Source organism: Neophocaena asiaeorientalis, unplaced genomic scaffold (assembly GCF_003031525.2).
Source record: "Neophocaena asiaeorientalis asiaeorientalis breed wild unplaced genomic scaffold, Neophocaena_asiaeorientalis_V1.1 scaffold1194, whole genome shotgun sequence".
NCBI lineage: Eukaryota > Metazoa > Chordata > Mammalia > Artiodactyla > Phocoenidae > Neophocaena > Neophocaena asiaeorientalis.
Window position 1 is genome coordinate 27,923 of NW_020173782.1, and position 14,181 is coordinate 42,103.

Sequence of the window (14,181 nt, forward strand, 5' to 3'; positions counted from 1 at the left end):
AGACAACTTCAAGAAAACCCTCTCCTAATGAGAGGAACCCAGGAGTCAGGGAGAGGAGGGGTGGGTGGTGGGTAGAGACAGAGACCTGGTGGCCCGGCTGCAGTGGTAGTCTCTAGAAGTCCAGGCGGAGGGAGGCCGCACAGAGTGATGCCCAGGGTCACAGACCATTCAGAGCTGCTGTTTGTTAGTTCAAGTCCTGCTCTGAGGTGCTCTGTGTCAGATCTGAGCGACAGGTGAGCTGGGAGTGCTCTGCAATGAGGGCTATGTGCACGGTTCCTGTGTGCCCAACAAGATACAACAATTATAAATACACACGTACCCAACATAGGAGCACCTCAATATGTAAGGCAACTGCTAACAGCTATAAAAGAGGAAATCGACAGTACCACAATAATAGAGGGGGACCTCACTCACACCAATGGAGATCATCCAGACAGAAAATTAATAAGGAAACACTGCAATGAGGGCTATATGAAAGGTTCCTGTGTGCCCAGCCCAGGTACCAAAGTACCTGCCCAGGGGAGCTCTGTATCCTGGGAGGGGCTTGACCACGAGAGCCCCGTGGGCTCCTGGCGACCTGCCCAGATGAGCCCCATATCCTGGGAGGGGCGTGACCACGAGAGCCCCGTTGGCTGCTGGGGACCTGCTCAGGTGAGCCCCATATCCTGGGAGGGGCCTGACCACGAGAGCCCCAAGGGCTGGGGTGGACGTGGGGTACCTTCCCAGTTGAGCTCCATATCCTGGGAGGGGCCTGACCACGAGAGCCCCGTGGGCTGCTGGGGACCTGGTAAAGGATGTCAGGACAGTCAGCGAAGCCACCGAGGATATACCTCCAGTAGTTCCTAATTCCTACCCCCTGCTGGTCATTCTACCATCCACCAGGACATGGTATTCTGTATTAGTCTTCAATGATGCCTTCTTCTGTATTCCATTTGTCCCAGAGTCACAAGAAATTTTGGCTCGTGAGTGGCAGGCCTCAACATACAACAAAAACAATACTGCTGGGCCGTCTCGCCCCAAGGGTTCACGGCACACGGAACATTCTCCGGGAGAGATCACATCTTGGGTCACAAATACAGCCTGAGTAAATTTAAGAAAACTGAAATCATATCAAGCAGCAGTTAGCTAAAGACCTAACATTTCTACCTCTGGAAAAGGGAACCCTCCTTCGATATGCAGACGACATTCTGATCGCCAGCCCTACTAAGGAGGCCTCTGAAATACCAAGCCAATAAAGGATAGAAGTTGTCCAAGAAAGAGCTCAAATACCACAGACTAAGGTGACCTGCCTGCGCTTCGTTCTCACAGGAGGTCGGAGAAACCCGTCCCCGGAAAGGGAAGAAACCATTTTCAGCCTTACCCCTTCTAAAACTAGAAGACAGCTTAGGGGTTCCTGGGGAGGCCGGGGTTTGCTGCATCTGGATCCCAGATTAGAAATGAATTACAGGGGGGGGAAAAAAAAAACGTAAAAAACGCAAACACATGGAGGCTAAACCATACGTTACTAAAAAACCAAGAGAGCATTGAAGAAATCAAAGAGGAAATCGAAAACTACCTAGAGACAAGTGACAACAAAAACACGATGATCCAAAACCTATGGGATGCAGCAAAAGCAGTTCTAAGAGGGAAGTTTATAGCAAGTCAATTCAGACCCTTGCCCTGGAACTCCCTCATTTAGATAAACCCTTTGACCTCTACATTCCCGGTGAAAGGTGAATCGCCATCGGAGAATTAGTGCAAAATACAGGGACCACCTGAAATGGAACGACGCAAGAATGCCATCCAGGTAGGATCGACTACGGTCACCGAGGGGCTTGGCCCACCGCCACATCTGGCCAGGATACTGGTGGTATCTAAAAACCTGGAAATCAGCAGCCCGAAAGGCAACCTCCCTCCTAAGGGAAAAGGACCCCACGTGGTGACCCTAACCACCAACCATGCCCTGAAGTTTCAGGGTTCGCTCCGTGGGCACACTGACGTCGAGCGAGGAGGCCCTCCGACTCCAACCTCCAGAGACACAACCGGGGGAAATGGGCCCCCATGATGACTCGTGTGACCATCACTTGACCTCGAGTCTCTCTCAGAAAACAACAAGAGTGTGCCCCAAAAGAGCAGACTACTGCTTGCAGGACTCACTGCACCCAGAGGGGAGCTAATAAGCTTGGTGGGGGAGCCATATATCACGCCGTCACCGTAGAAAAGCCTACAGACACCACGGTGACGGTGGCCAATAGGACCGGCTGGACTCCTGGCTACTTCAAAAGGCAAACCAGATGGCATCGGAAGTGAATTCTATGAAACATTTAGACAAGAGCTAACACCCAACCTTCTCAAACTCTTCAGAAATATTCAGCGGAAGGAACACTCCCAAACTCATTCTATGAGGCCACCATCACCCTGATACCAAAACCAGACAAAGACTGGACTGTCTGGGAGTTGAGTGGGCAGGGCTCTGACACCCGGTGCTCTTTTTACGTTAATTCAGGGGCCTAATCGAAGAAAGTGCAGACAACTGGTCAGAGCATCTAGGCTGGCAGAAACCGTCAGCCTAAGGTGGCCGGACAAATGTGGGGTGGGGTAAAGCCAGCCCCCACAGCGTCTCTGCGCATCTCTTTCCTGGACCCTTAAAGGTCATTAGAATCTTTAACACTTCCAATGCTGGTGCTCAGCCGGACCAGCAGGGAGGCAGGAGGCCTGGGGACAATCAACCTCACCTGGAGGCTGCTGGGGAGAAGTTCTGACCCTCACCCCCGGGTATGAGGGCTCCCAACTCAGCACTAAGCAGTTACAGAAGAGGGGTCTGCAGTAGAGACCAATATCACTGATGAATATACATGTGAAAATCCTCAACAAAATACTAAGAAACAGAATTGAACAACACATTGAAAGGCTCATACACCATGATCAGGTGGGGTTTATCCCAGGCATGCAAGGATTCTTCAATATACACAGGAGAAGTTCTGACCCTCACCCCCGGGTATGAGGGCTCCCAACTCAGCACTAAGCAGTTACAGAAGAGGGGTCTGCACCCTCAGCACCCCAAGAATGAGGAACGGGACAAAAGGCAGAGGAGGGGTTTGTCACCGGCAAACCCCGTTAAAAATTCCTGGGAGATAAAAATAGAATCTGGGCTATAAAATAAAGTCTAGCCATTCTTCTTCCTTTGTGCTCTGTCTAATTTCACGTGCTCCTAGTGTCCCGCACGCAGAGGTCCCACACCCGGCACTTCAGACCCGATTTCCTAGTGCAGAATGGCTGGGTCGACACCTCAGCTCGCAGGGCCCAGTAAACAGAGCAGTCAAAGAAGAAAAAGAAATAAAAGGAATACAAATGGGAAAAGAAGAAGTAAAATTGTCACTGCTTGCAAATGGCACATCACTACACATAGTGAATCCTAGAGATGCCACCAGAAAACTACAAGAGCTAATCAATGAATTTGGTAAAGTTTCAGGATACAAGATTAATGCACAGAAATCTCTTGAGATTTCCTAGTGCAGAATGGCTGGGTCGACACCTCAGCTCGCAGGGCCCAGTACAGATATAGAGCCTGAGCTGCAGCCAACCCGGCCCTCGAGAGCTCCGCCCCCTCCCTCCCACTGACTCTGACAGGATCCCTACACAGCAGCCCAGCCCACAGCCCACGGGGTAGCGCATGCTCTCACCTCTCCATTCTCTGATTAAAATATAAAGTTTCCTTTGCTTCTGAACCAAACTCAGTCTCGATCTGTTGGCTCCAATGACACTGGGCAGGGGGACACTTGTTGGGGCCCACTCTGGAGGATCAGTAACAGAAATGGCAACAAAAAGAATAAAATACGTAAGAATGAACCTACCTAAGGAGGTAAAAGACCTGTACTCAGAAAACTATAAGACACTGCCGAAAGAAATCAAAGATGATATAAACAGATGGAGGTATAAACCACGTTCGTGGATTAGAAGAACCAATATTGTGAAAATGACTATACTACCGAAAGCAATCTACAGATTCACTGCAATCCCTATCAAATTACCAGTGGCATTTTCTACAGAACTAGAAGGAAAAAAATCTTAAAATTTGTATGGAGACACAAAAGACCCCGAATATTGGCTATCTTGAGGGAAATTAGCAGTCTTGAGGGAAATTAACAGAGCTGGAGGAATCAGACTTCCTGACTTCAGACTATACTACAAAGCTACAGTAATCAAGACTATATGATACTGGATTTGTCTTATTTGTCAGGTCAACATTAGAGAAATGAAGTGATTTCTCTCCAGGATGTACATCTAATAATCTTGGCTGAAGTTTCAATCTTGTTTTGAATGCTTTTCCATTGACAATGATACCTCTCTTTCAGCTCCCCCATTTCTGAGAAGTATAAATGGAGGCAAGGATATACAACGGAGAAAAGACAATCTCTTCAGTAAGCGGTGCTGGGAAAACTGAACAACTACACGTAAAAGAATGAAATTAGAACACGCCATAACACGATACACAAAAATAAACTCAAAATGGATTAGAGATCTGAATGTAAGACCAGACACTATAAAACTCTCAGAGGAAAACATAGGCAGAACACTCTATGACATAAATCATAGCAAGATCCTTTTTGATCCACCTCCTACCCAGTTTGGGGTTCGGGGAGACACTGATTCGGAAAAAATCCCTGTTCTCCTTACATGCACGGGACCCTTCCTACGGCTAAAACATGCCTGTCACACCCAGAGGATGGTACACCATCTGATCGGGAAGTGTTTGGAAAAGGCATCTCATCTCCTCATCTCCTGGTGCTCGGGTTCACCCCTCACAGAAATGCAAATCAAAACTACAGCGAGGTATCACCTCCCAACAGTCAGAAAGGCAATCATCAAAAATCTACAAACAATAAATGCTGGAGAGGCATTTATTGGAGAAAAGGGAACGCTCTTGCACTGTTGATGGGAATGTAAAGTGATATAGTCACTAGGGAGAACAGTATAGAGGTTCCTTAAAAAAAAAACTGTAAATAGAAGTACCATACGACCCAGCAATCCAACTACTGGGCATTTACCGTGAGAAAACCATAATTCAAAGAGAGTTGCATACAACAATGTTCATTGCAGCTCTATTTACAATAGCCAGGACACGGAAGCAACCTAAGTGTCCATCGACAGATGAATGGATAAAGAAGATACACCAATACTGTATGATAACAGAGATACATGGAATCTAAAGCAAAAAAAAAGTTCATGAAGAACCTAGGGGCAGGACAGGATTAAGGACACAGACATAGAATGAATATCGCCAACGATGCAGCTGGCCAAAAACGGCGTATGCGTTTTTGCTGAATATATTCAAGAAAAGGGCATACGCCCTTTTTAGCCAACCAAAGAGGTGGGCATTGCAAATCTACACTACAAATAAGTATCACTTTGCATCAGTCGGAATGGCCATCCTCATAAAGTGTAAAAACCAGAAATACAGGACAGGGCGAGGAGAAAAGGGAGCCCTGTGAGGCTGATGGTGGAAATGTAAATTGCCAGCAGCCACTCTGGAGAAGTGTATTGCGTTTACTAAAATATCTTACCAAATGAGCTACAGAGCATAGGGCACTTCCACTCATGGGCGTATATCTTGGACATGGAGGATGGGAGGGAGATGCAAGAGGGAGGGGATATGGTGATATATGTATATGTATATGTATAGCTGATTCATTTTGTTCTACAGCAGAAACTAACACTCCATTGTAAAGCTATTATACTCCAATAAAGGTGTAAAAGGAAAAATAATAAAGAAAGAAAGCCCAGATGTTTACCGCCTCTCTTTTTAAAAAAGCCTCGACTTGGATACAACCTAAATGTCCTTGGAAGGAAAAAATGAATAAAGAAGATGTGGTACTTATGTGGAGTGGAATATTACTCAGCCAGGAAATCAATGAAATAAAGCCAGTTGCAACAACTCCGGAGGAGTTACGTACGCTCATTCCAAGTGACATAAGTCAGAAAGAAAAAGACACATATCATAAGATATCACTTACAGGTGGAATAAAAAATGGCTACACATGAACTAAATTACAAAACAGGAACATAGTCAAATATGTAGAAAACACACATAAGGCTGCTAAACGGGAAAGGTGGGGAGGGGTGAGGCATTATCCAGGAGGTTGAAATTAGCAAAGATACCATTCCAAATACCAAATTGATAATCAACAAGGCCTACACTATACCTCAAAGAACTGCACTCAGCACACTCTAGTCACCGGAAAAGAATATATACGACTGGTAAGAATTTGAAAAAGAATTTATTGATGTCTCTCTGTAAGTGAGTCAAGTGGATGTACAACAGCAAGAAACAGAGCTTTGAAAATCAGCTGTAACCAATTAATAATAAACTAAAAAAATGACAGTGAGAGAGAAATTCTTACAACTTTTGCTCAAGGGCTGTGATGCAACAAGATTGAACAAAGCTAGACCCACAGCTGGATGAGACATAAGGCTAGACACTGTTTGGGCTGAGAGGATTGGTGATGTTGGGTGCACAAATGCAGACCTTTTAAAGTAATCCTGCATGGTACCCATTCCATGGGTCCCAAATCTCCAGGTTCAGGGGAATCTTCCTACAGCTAAAACATGCATGGGAATCCCAGAAGATGGTACACCTTCTGATCAGGAAAGGTTTCTAAAAGGCACCTCATCTATTCATCTCCTGGTGCTCAGGTTCGCCACTCCAACTGCTTTACTAACAATCTCCCCACTTGGAGAATCAGCACCTTTAACACCCTGTTTCGCACAGTTTGCAATTTGTCTGGAGTATGAACGGGAAGAGGGGGAACCAATGAGAGACTAGCTCTCTTTGGACAGGCGCATGTCACTCTAATTTCCAACCAGGAAGAAGAATTAACCAAAGGCTCAGCTTGCCCCAGGAACCAGACTAGGGCCTGAAGCAATCCTGAGGTTTCGTGGGCAGTTCCCAAAAAAGCAAGTTGAAAAATGGAGCTCAGGGGCACTGCAATTCACAAACCTTCAGGGTTATAAATGATAACTATCTTCCAAAAATATATTGAGGTAAGGCAATGAAAAGGCTTTGAAAGCAAGGTAGAATTGCAGGAAACAGTTTTCAAGAGGTAGATTGAACTCACATTTAAAGCACATGAAAAGCGGCAGAACTTCGCCAGTGATGCAGTTGGCCAAAAAGGGCATATGCGTTTTTCCTGAATATATTCGGGAAAAACGCATACGCCCTTTTTGGCCAACCAAACAAGTGGGCAATGTAAATCAGCACTACAAAGAAGTCTCACTTCGCATCCATCAAAAGGGCCATCCTGGAAAAGTGTAAAAGCCACAAATGCAGGACAGGCCATGGAAAAAATGGATCCTTGTTACACTGATGGGGGAGATGTAAATTGCCAAAGGCCACTCTGGAGAAGTGTATGGTGTTTCCTAAAACATCTAAAAAACAGAGCTACAGAGCAAACCACACTTCCGCTCATGGGAGTATATCTTGAGAAAACCAAAAATCGACAGGACACAGGCAAACCAAAGTTTGGGGCTGCTCTGTTTACAAGAACCTCGTCTACGGCACAACTTATAAATCCCAGAAAGAGAAAAATGGATAAAGAAGTTGTGGTACTTACGTACAATGGAATATCACTCAGCCATGAAATCAATGTCATAAGGCTAGTAGCAGCATAATGAGTCGATTTAGGTACGGTGATTCTAAGTGAAATAAGTCAGACAGAAAAAGAAACTTATCATAAGATATCACTTATAGAGGGAATGTAAAAATCGCTACACATGAACTGAAATACAAAACAGAACAGAGTCACACATTTAGAAAACACACTTATGGCTGCTTAAAGGGAAAGGTGAGGTGGAGTGAGGCATAAAACAAGAGTTTGAAATTAGCACAGATACCGTTCCATAAACCATATATGTAATAGACAAGACCTACTCCTAGCTCAATAAACTGGACCCAACACACTCTATTCACCGCAGAAGAATATATCTGACTAGAAAGAATTTTAAAAACTATTTATTGATATCTCTTTGTAAGTGAATCAAGTGGGTGTAAAGCAGCATAAACACAGCAGTGAAAATCAGCTAAACCCCATTATAAAGGTAAATTACAAAAATAAAAAAACAGACAGTGAAAGAGAGAGAAATTCTTACAAAATTCGTTCAGTGGCTGTGATGCAACCTGGATTGACCACATCTAGACCCACAGCTGGATGAGACATAAGGCTGGACACTCTTTGAGGCTGAGAGGATTGGTGAGGTTGGGTGAGTAAATGCAGACCCTTTAAAGTAATACTTCATGGCACCCATTCCATGGGTCCCAAATCTCCAGCTTCAAGGGAATCTTCCTAGAGATAAAACATGCATGGGAACCCAGAGGATGGTACACCGTGTGACCGGGAAAGGTTCCTAAAACCCACCTCGTTTTTCATCTCCTTGTGCTCAGGTTTGCCATTCAAGCCGCTTTACTAAAAATCTCCCCACTTGGAGAATCAGCACCTTTAACCTCCTGTTTCGTACAGTTTGCAATGTGTCCGGAGGATGAACGGTAAGAGGGAGAACCAATGATAGACTAGCTCCAGCAGTTAAGACTCTGTGCTCCCAATGCAGGGGGCCTGGGTTCGATCCCTGGTCAGGGAACTAGATCCCGCATGCATGCCGCAACTGAGATCTCACATGACGCAACTAAAGATCCCATACACTGGAACGAAGCTACCATATGCTGCAACTAAGACCTGGTGTAGCCAAATAAATGTTAAAAAAAAAAAAAAAACAATACAAAAGAACCCGATTTATTTTCCTTACCTTCCAAACTGCCACTCTACAGTTGGCATGGTGTTGGAGATCATCTCTTTCCTCCTAAGCTTCTTTTGGAAGAGCGCCCTTTGAAAAGTTTAGACAGGCAATTGGAGTAGCAGGTGTACTTTGCTTAAATCTTTTACTGTGGATGGAACAGAGTCGTTTCTTTTGAACAACTCCTGATTTTGACATCCAAATTAGGAATACACTGGCTTGTTTAACCTGACTCTGCTACTATTTATTTAGTTCAGTGAGTTTTGTACTTCAAGGCCTTACTGTTAGAGGCCTGTGTCAGCTGTATAGAAATAGCACAGGCGTACCTAGATTTGAACCCTAGCTCCATGGCCTCTTGGCTGTGCCATAAAGATGGCAGTTTCTGTCTCTGAGCCTCAAGTTTTTTCATCTGTACACAGATTCATAGGGCTAAGAATTAGTGTAAGTAAATTAGCATGAATGTAGCAGAGGTTCAAAAAGGATTTTTTCTTTCTCTTGCTCTAAAACAAATAAGCACTACATGTATACAGGCATACTTCAGAAGTATTGCAGGTTCAGTTCCAGACCACTGCTATAAAGCAAATATTGCAGTAAAGCAAGTCACATGAATTTTTTGGTTTCCCAGTGCACATAAAAGTTATGTTTACACTCTACTCCAGTCTATTAAATGTGCAATAGTAGTATGTCTGAAAAAACAATGTACATACCTTAATTTAAAGACATTTTGTTACTGAGAAAAGCTAACCATCATCTGAGCCTTCAGAGAGTTGTAATCTTTCTGCTGGTGGAGGGTCTTGCCTTGATGCTGATGGCTGCTGACTGAGCAGGGTGGTGGCTGCTGAAATTGGGGTAGCCGTGGCAACTTCTTAAGATAAGACAGCAGTGAAGTTTGCCACGTTGATTGATTCTTCCTTTCATGACGATTTTTCTGTAGAATGCAGACATGTTTGGTAGCATTTTACCCACAGTAGGACTTCTTTCAAAATCAGTCAGTCCTCTCAAATGCTGCTGCTGCTTTATCAACTAAGTTTCTATACTATTCTAAATTCTTCATTGTCATTTCAACAATCTTAACAGCATCTGCCCAAGAGTAGATTCCATCTCAGGAACCACTTTCTTTTCTCATCCATAAGAAGCAACTCCTCATCTATTCAAGTTTTATCATGAAATTGTAGCAAGTCAGTCACATCTTCAGGCTCCACCTCTAATTCCAGTTCTCTTGCTGTTTCTACCATGACTGCAATTACTTCCTCCACTGAAGTCTTAAACCCCTCAAAGTCATCCAGGAGGGTTAGAATCAACTTCTTCCAATCTCCTGTTAATGTTGATATTTTGACCTGTTCCCATGAATCAGGAATGTTCTTGGTGGCATCTAGAATAGTGACTCTTTTCCAGAAGGTTTTCAATTGACTTTGCCCAGATCCATCAGAGAAGTCACTATCTGTGGCAGCTATAGCCTTACAAAATGTATTTTTTAAATAATAAGACTTGAAAATCTAAACGACTCCTTGATCCACAGGCCGCAGACTGGATGTTGTGTCAGCACGCCTGAAAACAACATGAATCTCATTGAACTTCTCCATCAGACATCCTGGGTGACCAGGTGCAATGTCAGTGAGCAGTAATATTTTGAAAGGAATCTTTCTTTTATGAGCAGTAGTTTTCAACAGTGGGGTTAAAATATTCAGTAAACCATATTATAAACAGATGTGCTTTATTATTCCATTTATAGAGCACAGGCTGGGTAGATTTAGCATAGTTCTTAAGGGCCCTAAGATTTTCAGAATGGTTAAGTGAGCCCTGGCTTCAACTTCAAGTCACCAGCTGCATCAGCCCCTAACAAGAGAGTCAGCCTGTCCTTTGAAGCATTGAAGTAAGGCATTGACTTCTCCTCTCTAGCCATGAAGGTCCTAGATGGCATCTTCTTCCAGTAGAAGGCTGTTTCATCTACACTGAAAATCTGTTGTTTAGTGTAGCCACCTTCATTAATTATCTTCCTAGATCTTCTGGATAACATGCTACAGCTTCTACATCATCTCTTGCTGCTTCACTCTGAACTTTTATGTTATAGAGATGGCTTCTCTCCTTAAACTTCATGAACCAACCTCTGCTAGCTTCATACTTTTCTTCTGTACCTTCCTCTCCTCTCTCGACCTTCATAGAATTGAAGAGATTAGGGTCTTGCTCTGAGTTAGGCTTTGGCTGAAGGGAATGTCGTGGCTGGTTTTATCTTCTATCCAGATCACTAAAACTTTCTCCATGTCATCAGTAAGGCTGTTTTGCTTTCCTGGAATAGCACTTTTGATTTCCTTCAAGAATTTTCCCTTTGCATTTACACTTTGGCCGACTGTCTGGTATAAGAGGCCTAGCTTTCAGACTGTCTTGGCTTTTGACATGCCTTCCTCAATAAGCCTAATCATTTCTAGTTTTTGATTTAAAGGGAGAGTCATGGGACTCTTCCATTCACTTGAACACTTAGAGGCCATTGTAGGATTATATTAATGGGCCTAATTTCAGATTGTTGTGTCTTAGGGAATAGGGAGGCCTAAGGAGAGGAAGAGAGATCAAGAAATGGCCAGTTGATGGAGGAGTCAGATCACACATATTTATAGATTGAATTTTCAGTCTTATGTGGGTGCAGTTTGTGGTGTCTCAAAATAATTACAATGGTAACATCAGATCACTGCTCACAGATCACCATAACAAATACAATAATGATGAAAAACTTTGAAATATTACCAGAATTACCAAAACATGCCCTAGAATCATGAAACGAGCAAATGTGGTTGGAAAAATGGCACCAATAGACTTGCTTAATGCAGGGTTGCCCCAAACCTTCAATTTTTAAAAACGCAGTAGCCGTGAAGTGCAGTAAAGCAAAGCACAATAAAACTAGGTCTGAGTGTATACCAAAGGCAAACTAGTTTTAAGTTTAGTGTCTGGCAGTTCTTCCAAACCAGTTTACTTTTGTAAACAAATCCCTTTCTTCTCTTAATTACTCCTGAGTTCACCTATTGACTGCCAGCAGGGGCCATGTTCTTAACGAAAACTTCTAACTGACTAATTTTACCTCATCCTGAACATTACATATCTTGTTTACACAGTCCGGTACTAAAGGTCATGTGCTTCTCTGTAATACCGTTCAGTGTGGTCAGAAAGTGTGCCAGCTCCTTAGGCTTCTGTGTCATAGGAGACATGAAATTAATAAAAGAACTTTTCTGGTTTCTTTCCTTCCTCCCTAGAAATGAAAGACAGATAATCTTCAAAATGTTTCATCAAATACGGCAAACACCATTTAAAATGAGCAGATTCCGCAAGGAAGTCCCCAGATATTTAATTTTAAAAAAAGGGAGGGTGCTAGAAGTGGCAGTCCAGGATGATAAGCTAGTTCTGATGCCTCCATTTCCCCAAAGCACTCATCAGATACTTGGAATGTAGAGCCACATGGGAATTTTAATGGTCACATAGGAAATGGGAGACTGGATCTTGGGTCTGTAAAGGCAGGGCGTTGGAGCTGAGATCCCTGCCTATGGCTTGACTCTTGAAGTCTGTATGATCAGTGAAATGGGAAGGCTTGAAAAGAAATCTGTGCAACAACAAAGGGGGATGTCAGGATAGTCTGCCTTGACCTTGTTTATGAGGTGATGGAGGAAAGAGAAATCTCCTTTGAGAATTTGTAACCACAGTCTTGCCCACGTAAGAGTTGGGAATTCAAATATATATACCACCTATGTGGTCTTAGAAACCTCAAACCAAGAAGTACAATGGTCTCCCATTACTGGTTTCCCTGCCTGCTTGGCAGATTTATGTACACATTTTTAATGGTGGAACAAGCTTTCAAACTAAAACCCTTAAAACTCCCACAGGGACACATCACCAGTTATTAGTGTACAGTAGAAAAATTAAACAACACTTGAGGAAGAAAGTCAGCAGAAACAAAAGCAGAATTTCACCACTTGGACTTTATTATTTGTATACAAGTAATTATAAAAATAATTATGAATAAAAATAATTATGTTTGAAGTGATTAGGAAAATAAGAATGAATTGGTAACATGAGTAAAGCAAGAGACTGCTAAAATAATCATGTAAAACTGAAAAAAAATATAGAACTCCTAGAAATGAAAAATGGAGCTGGTGAGATTAAAAAGTGCATAGCATGAATAGTTAGAGTTTAGACGTAGTAGAAGAGTTGAGTCAACTGCCAGACTGAGCAGCAGATGTTGAACAGAACATGGTGCATAGAAACAAAATGATAGAAAAATATGTAAGAGATGCGAAGGACAGAGCAATAAGATCTAACACTTGTCATCAGATTTCCAGAAGGAAGTAGTAGTGAGAGAATGAGGAGGAGGCAACATCTGAATGGCTGAGACTTTTCCAGAATTGGTAAATCACAAATCTCAGATTTAGCAAGTTCAGCAAATCCCCAATCAAGATAAATAAAAAGAAATCCACACATAGACTATTCATTGTAAAACTGCAGAACACCAAAGACAACAGCCAGAGAGAGATAGGTTTACTAACAAACCAGTGATTAGTAAATTGACAGCTAATTTACTAGTGTAATTTACTAGCTGTTACTGCTAATTTACTAGAACATCAATAGGAGACAAAGAGAGCAGTATCTTGGAAGTTCTGAGGGAAAACAACTGACAGCCTAAAGTCATTCAGCAACAAGGATGAAATAAAGGTAGTTAAGACTAACAAAAACAAACAAACAGATTTATGAAACCAAAATCAGAAGAGCTGAGGAAACTGGGATTTCTGACTAAATTCTAATGGTGAAGAACTAAACCATAATGAATATTCCTTCTCCTTCTCACCACCTGGTTCAGGGAAGTGCAAACATATTTCTTATCCAGGATGAGAAATGGACTCTGAGATACTGTGTATTCATAAATTAAAAGTTTCCTTTTTCACACTGTCTCTGACCCTGGGATTGGTTCCTGAGGCTTCATGATCTGTAGAAAGAGCACAAGTTTCATAGAAACTAACATGGCTTCAGATCTCTTCTCTGCCTCAAATCACACTCATAAGCTGTGGATTTTCAGCATCAGTTAACAGATGTGAGTGTTTTTGCTCAGCAGTGAAATGGGGTCCAAGAATGAAACATCCCAAAGTCATTGTGAGGATTAAACGATGTTTGCTAACCACCTGATGCATTAGAAGAAACAGGTGGTGGGAATATTAGAAGTGGTTATTGCTGTGGTGGCTACTTTTGTCCCTCTGCTCCTGCAATACTGAGGCCGCTTACATTTTCTATTCCTTTGTATCCCTATAATTATCACCATGTGTCTTACCATGGCTCTGCTTCTGGGAAAAATTAAGTATTATCATTATTATTGACAGGGCATGTGAGAACATGTTTATGGATCTCTGTTTCACTATAAAGCCTTTTTGGATTATAAGTGTTTTG

General features: G+C 42.8%; 1 pseudogene; it reads left to right on the forward strand.

Annotated features, from left to right (window-relative positions):
* The first annotated feature begins 471 nt into the window (after positions 1-471).
* The window catches only part of LOC112404060 (cytochrome b5 reductase 4-like), a 59,457-nt pseudogene continuing 45,747 nt past the window's right edge, over positions 472-14,181 (forward strand).